This window comes from Centrocercus urophasianus, unplaced genomic scaffold, assembly GCF_019232065.1.
Source record: "Centrocercus urophasianus isolate 14NV4802_14NV808 unplaced genomic scaffold, USGS_Curo_1.0 seq_12, whole genome shotgun sequence".
Taxonomy (NCBI): domain Eukaryota; kingdom Metazoa; phylum Chordata; class Aves; order Galliformes; family Phasianidae; genus Centrocercus; species Centrocercus urophasianus.
The window spans coordinates 55,943,519-55,952,642 of record NW_024884364.1 but is presented as its reverse complement, the minus strand read 5'-3'; the positions used below and the strand labels follow the sequence as shown (position 1 = coordinate 55,952,642).

Here is a 9,124-nt window from a genome sequence, read left to right as displayed (position 1 = left end):
TGTGTGTGTGTGTGTGTGTGTGTGTGTGTGTGTGTGTGTGTTTGTTAAATCTTGAATAATTTCATAATTTATGGAACAGCAGTAGTGAGAAGGCAAACAAATTAATAGAGGAAGACATTGTTTTGTTCTCCTTTGACCAAGGATGACTGTGGCAGGTCTGTCTGCAGACGGAGTGTGTTCTTTGAGACACTACAGGTAACTCATCAGTTAGTCTTTTGCCCTGCCTTGGTAAGGAAGAAGGATTTATGACGATATCAGATAATAAATAGCACTAAAGCCATGATAGTAGTCAATATTTATTCCTTCTATTTGAGAACTTGCTTCTGAAGAACTTGTTTTTCCTTTCCCTCAGTGTGTCTACCTCTTTCTCTGCCTCATAAAGCCTTTAAGAAATACATTATAACGTAATTCATATGTGTGGAAGCTCAAATAATTTCAGACATGCTGATTAGAAGCGAGATTAGGAAATAGAAAGGAAAGAGACATAGAAACTTCTTGGCTAAAACACACAGCCACAGAACAGATGGATGCAGTGATTATTATGTGTAAAATCAATGACTTCAGTGGCTGAGCACATTGATGATGCAATTCTGTCTTTCTTAAGCAACAGCTCTGTGATGAGTCAATATGTTTGCTTTCCTTCTTGTGTAGGATTTGCGTATTACTGCAATCATAAATGAACACTGATTTCACATTTTGATTTTCTGCCTATCATGTGAAAGCAGCTTTGTCTGTGGAAGTACTGCAAATATTCTTTGTTTTCTGCAATCTAGGTACCAGTTTATCTCTTTATACACATTGATTAATTGCTGTGATGTCTTTTAACAGTCTCCATGACTTAGCCCTATAATTTCAAAGTGTTACAAGTCTTCTGTGGAGATAGATACATATATATTCTTAAGGAAGAATAAAAATAAATGTAAAGCCACTTAGCAGATAACTAAATATCATTTACAGTGATACAGTGCAGAAGCTCCTCTTGGGAATGAGCAGGCAGGAGAGCACAGGCAGGTGATGAGTTGAACCTATTATTTTGTTGTTGGCTTAAGCCAATGGAGATCAAATGCTAAAGTAAGTCTAGTGTTTGCTACTGAATGCTTCAGGATTTAAGTAATTTAACACGAGATTAATACTGCTAGATCTGATAGGAAGCTTTCACACTGAGAAATTCTAATGGTTCACTAGACTATCCAGACCAATATAAAATTATGTATTATCTGAATACTGACTTGCTCTAGAGACTGTTCAATACCAGTATTGTGTGGCATAACATTCTGTCTAAAAACGACTAATTACATAATTGCCTTGGGAGTATGAGCAGTGTCCTACTTGAGAGCTGTTAATGTTTCCTGTATGATTTATAAAAATGCTGTTTTATTAATAGAAAACTCCAAGTACTCCAAATTTATGTGCATGATTCCAACTTTTTTTCCTGTGGCACAAAAATGTTTTCCTTTGAATAATCCAATGTTAAGTCTTTTGTGTTGTGCTATTCCACTGTTATTTATTTAAAAGTACAGATTTCCGATCTGTGGTGGATTTTTCAAGATAGAATACATTATGTCTTTGAACCTGTGACAGAAAGTCGAAGTGGCACCCAAAGCCATGCTAGTGATTTCTATTGAGAAAGTACAAAAAAATTTTCCATTGCTGCTCTCACTTCTTCCGTTGGTCTCAGGTGGTGGCAGAGCCCGAGGGTGCTGGATGTTTCCAGGTTTCGCACTGCAGCTCAGGCAGTGTCAGGACATGCCTGTGTAATTACTATGTGTAATTCATCCCTTCATTTTTTCTCTTGATGGTCCGGTCCTGCAAACACTTGTGCACTTGCATAGCTGTGTGCATGTAGTGCAGAATCATAGAATTGTTAAGATTGGAAAAGATCACTAAGATCATCTAATCTAGCCTACCCCTCCCCCCCACCATGCCCACTGACCGCATCCCTCAGTGCCACATCCACACGGTTCTGGAACACCTCCAGGGATGGTGACTGCACCACCTGCCTGGGCAGCCTGTGCCACTGCATCACCACTCTTTCTGAGAAGAAGTTCTTTCTAACATCCAACCTGACCCTCCTCTGGTTCAGCTTGAGGTCATTCTCTTTCATCCTAACACTGTTACCCAGTAGAAGAGGCCAACCCCTACCTCACCACAACCTCCTTTCATGTCATTTTAGAGAGAAAGGAGAGAGCCTCCTCTTCAGGCTGACATTCCCTTAACTGCTCCTCAAAGACTTGTACTGTAGACCCCTCACAGCTTTGTTGCCCTTCTTTGAACATGCTCCAGGGCCTCAGTGTCTTTGTAGTGAGGGGCCCAAAACCAAACAGCACTTGAGATGCAGCCTCACCAGAGCTAAGAACAGGAGGACGATTACTTCTCTGCTCCTGCTGTTAGCACTGTTTCTGATACAAGCCAGGATGTCATTGGCCTTCTTGGCCACCTGGGCACACTGCTAGCTCATGTTCAGCTGGCTGCAGTCACATAATGTGGTCTGGAAATTCTTCCACAATTCTTCCTAGTTGATATGAAGAGAAGAGCACGCTGGTTAAACAGAACCTGTTTGGTGAAGGCCCACGTCTTTGTACTGACAAGCGAGAGCAAGGGACTGCTTTTCAAGAAGGATGCACTGAGTAACATTTACTGTTTAAGTTGCCCGTCTTGAAAGGAAAGACAAGGGTTCTTAATAATCACTTAAAGTTTTTCTGCAAATTAGGTGCATGTATTTGTGTTATGAAGACCTTCACTATTCACTGGTTGGCTGAAGAAACAAGCTGTATATTCTTTCTTCACTTTCAAGTTTCTGGGGAGTAGCAGGTTGGATGGTGGAGTCTAAAGTTTTGAAATATACTTTAAAAAAAAAACAAAACAGCATTTTATATAGTGGTTTTATTTCAGAAGAAACCTAGAACAAAGTCTGCTGACACTTCCTGCTTATAAGAGGCACTGAGGGAAGTCATCTGCCAATTAGTCTGGCACAGAACACAGGTGGTAAGCAGTCTCTGTTGCGCCAGTATTTTGTTGGAAACTGAGAAATACAGAACTGCAGCAGCTTTATTAACATGGTGGATTTCAGCAAGTGTTCATACTGCCTTAGCAGTTGATATGGGGTCATTTAGGATATGTATATCATATACCTGTATCAATCATTGTGTAAAACTTGACGTTATGGCAGTTTATTTTCCATCATAAACTGCAGTTGACAGAATAGTAGCCAGGAGCCTTAAGATCCTTTCTCCTTTTTTCTTCTTCCAAATGAGGCATCTTGAATTTCTGCTCTACCCATCCATCTCGTGGTTTTGCCATGGATAGCTTTAGAAAAGTATTTAACAAGTATTTCTGTAAGTAGTGGATTCCCTGTGTTTGATTAGGCTGGGAGAAACTTCTGTAATCATAGAGGGTCTCTTTTTGGAGTGAACTGCTGTTTATTCTCAGTATTTACAGTGGTTGGTTAATAATGCACTTAAACATCAAAGGAAGAAGAAATAACAAAATGGGCAATCTAATAGCCACTTAATGATGTTGATAGCAGGTGATATATTTCAAATTTTGGTATACTCAGTAGATGAGTAGACAAACATGAATTTATTTTCATGTCATGAGGCATTTTTTTTTCCCTGCTGAAAGCTTTTGTGTGCATCATTGTTTGCATCTAGGAAGTAATGGGTGGCAGTGAAATGGAAGGGAATTATTAAAGATTTTTGGTAACTGAGGTAGTAAGTGCATCTCTGTGACTTAGTACAAGATATCCAAAATGATTCTGCAGTATCGCTACTATTATTTTAAAAGGAGCAAGGGAGAAAACAGAATGTAGAAATTGGTTTTTACAAGTTTTAACATAAATGTGCTACTGCAAACTTATATATTGTTGTTCTTCATTATCATGATGAATGAGGAATATTATTTTTTCAGACAATGTGTGGCAGGAATTTGAGTTGTTTTGCCGGGGGAAGTTTTGTAGTGCTCCTTGTAAGTAGGTCACAGAGGTCTGATTTGGTGGATCCTGCTTGTCTCAGGCTTTTGGTTCTCCACCAGCTGTACTACCCTGTAATGGCTATAGCAGAATGGGTTCTGGAAACTTGGGTGGGATGAAATCTCTTTCAGGCTGAGGAAGAGGAGGATATATAGAGTGTGCTGATGGGATCACCAGTTGTCTAACATTTTGAATTGCTCAGTACAAACCCAGAAACTACATGAGGTCCATTTTCAGCAGAAATGGGATATCCCATGAAGTGTTCTTTCTCCTTATCAGTTAAGGTAAGAGAGTTTAACAGCCTTCATCTAAGTCAAATCTCCTGCTAGTTGGAATTTTTATGCTAAGGAGGGACACCTTTCTGTTAGGAAAGTGTATACTTATTATTGGAATTTGATTTCAGCTTCCACTTAGAGGAAAAGTTGGGGGCTGGCTCTGCAAGAGTGGTCAAGAGCTGCTTATATTTGCTTTCTGGGAATGTGTTTAAAACTAAAGGCGGAGTAACCTGGGTCTGTTCAGCCTTGGGAAAAAGAAGACTGAAGAGGGATTTGATTGATGTTTATAAATATGTAAAGGGAGGTGGGAGGCAAATGGATGAGACCAGGACCTTCTCTTGGGTGTGTAGCAATAGGACAAGGAGTAATGGCCTAAAACTTGAACATAGGAAGTTCTGTGCTAACATGTGGAAGAACTTCTTTATAGTAAGGGCAACGAGCAGTGGAACAGGTTGCCCAGAGAGGATACTTCTATGGAGGTATTCAAGACCCATCTGAACTACCTGTGTGACCTACTATAGCTGGGAGGGTTGGACTCAATGTTCTCTTGAGGTCCCTTCCAACCCCTGTGATTCTATAAATAAAATAACCATATTTTTTGAGGAAATACGTACATCTACTTCCTAAAATCTTGTGTTATGTCTGCTAGTTGTGTCATAAATTCATAATGTTCTCTCAAGCAGCAGATAAGCCCCTGATACTGGGTTTCTGGGTGACCTGTATGTAGATAAAATCTTTCTTTATACACAATTGATTTTGCTTCTTAGGTCTGTCATGCTTTGTCAGTGTTGAGCTGGGATCTTGCATTCAATTTCTTTATGACCTTGGTGCCCTTTTCAGAATTGTAGTATTTCAGTCTGCTGCTTGACCAGTGTTCCAAATACAATTTTTTATCCTTTTTCTGGACATGTAACCTGGGATTTGGCTTAAAAGAAACAAACAAAATCGGCTGTTCTAGGTCTTGTATGTGATGGCCCGGTCCTTTTGTTCACCATATTGCTGCCCTGTGTGTTCACAAAATCAGCAGAGTTTACAGACGGTTTCAAATCTTTGAGGAAAATGCTCAACAGCCTTAAACTAACAGACCCAGGGCAATGATCTGGAAGTCTCCCTCCTCTGGCAATTAGGTTTTGAGGTTTCCTAATTAGGCATGGTTCGTTAGTTTTTTTCTAAACTATGACCAAACATAAACCATGTTAACGTAAGTTAATAATCATGTATGTCTGACTAGGTGTTGAAGTAAGGCCTCCTCTGTAAGTTCTGTCTCCCATTTTCATTGAATCACAGAATGTCCTGGGTTGAAAAGGACCTCAATGATCATCTGGTTTCAACCCCCTTGCTATGTGCAGGGTCGCCAACCACCAGACCAGGCTGCGCAGAGCCACATCCAGCCTGGCCTTGAATACCTCCAGGGATGGGGCATCCACAGCCTGCTTGGGCAACCTGTTCCAGTGCGTCACCACCCTCTGAGTGAAAAACAACACGTTGAAACTCGTGTCGCATAGCGATGGCAGCAGCCGTCCCTGTGCGGCTCACGCTGCAGCCATGTTGGCGGGGCTGCGCACACCGGAGCGTACCGGGCTGCCTGCCCCGTCACTGCGGTACCTGCGGGGAGAAGCCTAGGAGGGCTGCCTCTTGGTTCGCCATTCCTGTCCGTTGCGTGGGGCTGCAGCGACCCGCTTTTTTTACTTGTTTGCGTCCTCGCTTACGCGTCCCTCCGCTCGACGATGACGAAGGAGGAGCGAGGCGGTGGGCAGAACACACGCCCCCGGCCGCCGCCCGCCTTCCCTCAGCGCGGAGCAGGGGCCCGCAGGGGGCCGGGCCGGCCGGAGGGGCGGAGCGGAGCGTGGCGGCCGCTCCCGGTGCCGTCACAGGCGGGCGCGGCGTACATAGTGCCGCGGGGCTGCGGAGGTGAGTGCGGGGTTGCGGGTATTCGGTCGGTTGGGGCGGTGGGGCGCCGTCGCGGCGCCTTGTTGCTGGATTGCGGGCCCGCGCTTTCCCGTGGCGGAGCAGTGTGTGAGCCGAGCGGCGGCGCGTCTCCGTGCTGACGGCTGCGGTGCGGGCCCGTACCGTGTGTGCTTCCTGCGGCAGCGCCGGCGCGGGCAGCGAACAGGGAAGCGCTGCCTGGGTTTTGAGCAGCAGCAGGAGAGGTTCTGGTGTGTTTGCTTGCCCTCAAACTGCAGAGCGAGGGAGATGAGCTTGCACAACCCTGTCGTCTTAGCAACAAGATGATCTGCTTCCCCTTGAGAAGCGACGGCATGCTAATGCTTGTTTCAGAAGGTCTCGTTTTAAAAACTTACCGAGGTTTTCTTTTTTCTGCGTCTGAAGGTTTGATTCAGTGAGCTGCATCTAGGAACTTGAAGGGCCCTCAGGGAAACCGCTGTGTTTGTAACTCGTTCCCTTGTCTGTTGGACCCTTGATGCAGGTGTTAGGTGGGAGCATGGGGTAGGCACACATCCTTCTGGTGCAAATTTGGAGTTCAGTATTCTTAAGTTTAGCAGTCTGGCACTTGCCATCATTGCCAAATTTGGAAGCTCAGTGATCGAACCCTGCAGAAACTCTGCTTCTGTCCTGCTTGCTGTCAGCTGAGGCAGAAGGCATCGTCTCTCTTTTAAGTGTTCCTTCAGCTTTGGCTAGAGTAAGGAGCTTGCCCCACTGGGGCTGTAGAGTTTTTGGTCTTAAGGTCTCAGATATACTGAAGGTTGGATGTCATCCGCCATCTCCTAAACTCGTTCAAGTCCAGTATGGTGGTGCAAGTGCTGTGCTAAAGGGAAGAACTCATTTCTGAAGTGAAGAGACTGTTAAGGTGAATTCAGGCTTCTGTCATGTGCTTTGTTACAGGGAATTTTAATTATCTAACTGCTAGTACCTAAACATGAAGTTAGAACGTAAGAAGACCTTCTGAACTGCCTTTGTAGATTATTTTATTGGAAATCTTTCCCCATTTCTTTCCTGGGTGTTGCTTGGAGATGAAGCTTGAGTCCTCTACCTGCAGAGTGGCAGCAGATCAAGCGTTTTAGTATGTCCCAGATCTCTGCTCCTTGCTTCTGCCTATTGCTTCCCTTCCTGTTTCTTTTCTGACAAACTGAATTTCCTCCCTATTGTTGGTTATCTACCTAAATCTTAAACAGACATCCTCTGCAGGAATGTTGTTGGAAAATCATAGAATCATAGAATGGCCTGGGTTGAAAAGGAACTCAAAGTTCATCTAGTTTCAAACCCCCTGTCATAGGCAGGGTCACCAACCACTAGACCAGGCTGCTCAGAGCCAAAATGCCTTTGGCCTTGGAAGAAGGAAGCTTTGGGTTGTGTGTATGTCATCCACATCTATCAGTTAGATAGGCATAGCCTCAGATGTATCACTCATACACATAGCTGTTTAAGTAAATATAGTAAGCTCTTTACCAGATTCTCCCAGCCTTCAGATACAGGAGAAGTTTCGTTTCCTTTTTTCCACTGTGCTGCCACTTCTTGCTTTCCTTCCTTTGCTTCCAGTGATCATTTCCTCTGTGTGCTGTGCTTGCAGCAAGGAAACTGTCATCATGGATCAGATTGGCAAACCTGAACAACCGCTGAGGCAAAGCTGGTTGGGAGGGAAACATGCCCTGAATGAAATGAGGAAAAGGAAAGGGGCATTTGTAAATTGAAGAAGTGACTGAAATGGAGGGTGTGTGCCTTGACTGCACAGCTGGGTGGTGAAGTTACAACTGGCTTTGGTGGTTTGTTCTGTGAGATGTGTGCTTGAAAGAGCAGAATGCAAACTCCCAGTCCCTTACCTGGTGGCTGCTGCTGCTGCTGCTTTCCCAATTTCAAAAGCTGGAGTTAGCTGTGTTGCATCAACCAGCACAGGTGGGCGTTGTGCTTCTGCCAGGCCACCAGGCCAGCTGCTTCTCTCTCACAAAGGAAAGGGAGGTGCCAGCTCTGCTGACATTGGTTAGCACTTCTTGAAAACACTGTGTAAAAGCTGCAGTGAAGTACATTCGCTCAGGAAGGAGGCTGTTCCTGCTTGGTTGTACTTCCACCAAGCATGAATTTCTTAAATTAATTATATTTTTTCCTAATATGCAGCAAATAATAAGTGTGGAAATCAAAGGACATACCGTGGTACTAACTTAACTAAAACCACATTGATGAAATATGAGAAAGTAACGTTGTTTTCCCTGTATCTTCAGACAACTTGAGGTCTTGATCTTAGAAGAAAGAGATTTTCTGTGTGCCTTATGATACATGACAAAGGATTTCTGTGCAGCTGAGGTTTGTGAACATGTGTTATTCAGGCTTTGTGTGCAATCAGCAGAATACACTGAGAAGAAAGACACTGGCATTCTTGAGTTGTTGCGTGTGGACCCAGCCCACTCACTCATGAGAATATGAGCTCTTCCATGGTATATTTCTCTGGCAGGCCTGCATCGTGTTTGTGGCCTGCTGTTCTGTTGTGCTGACAGAGAAGTCTGTTGTATGTGAGCTGATGTTCCTTAAATGCAGCTCTGTTCTTCCCATTTGTTGCAGGCAGGACAGATTTTGTGGAGAGGATGACTGAGCACAGAGGAAAGGAGCACAGAGATAGAGGGGGAAAGTAAAGGAGAAAGCAGAGAGGGTGTTAGTGTAAATGTATAGGCATTACACATCTTTGGAAACAGCACACTTCACCTCGCTTCCTTGGGCTCTTTGTAGGCAAGGTGTGTTAACTGCAGTCTAGTAAGCTGAGTAGGTTTCTACAAAAAATAACTGTGCTTATGAATGCATCTGGACACACACAGCCTTCTGTTTTTACAGGACAGAAAGGTCTGTGCCAACTGTATGCTTGAGTAGCTGCTTCATCTGGCGGTGCCCTCCCATGTCACTGAGCTCTCTGTAGCTTGGTTCTAGCTGCAAAAGCAAG

The 9,124-nt window shown here is 44.0% G+C and overlaps 1 protein-coding gene across 1 annotated transcript in view; it reads left to right on the top strand.

The window, feature by feature from the left end:
• Nucleotides 1–6,093: 6,093 nt before the first annotated feature.
• INPP4A (inositol polyphosphate-4-phosphatase type I A) overlaps nucleotides 6,094–9,124 on the top strand; it is a 113,011-nt gene continuing 109,980 nt past the window's right edge. Inside the window, exon 1 of the mRNA XM_042809584.1 lies at nucleotides 6,094–6,153. The gene's annotated coding sequence lies outside the window, so the exon portion shown is untranslated. The remainder of the gene's footprint in view (nucleotides 6,154–9,124) is intronic.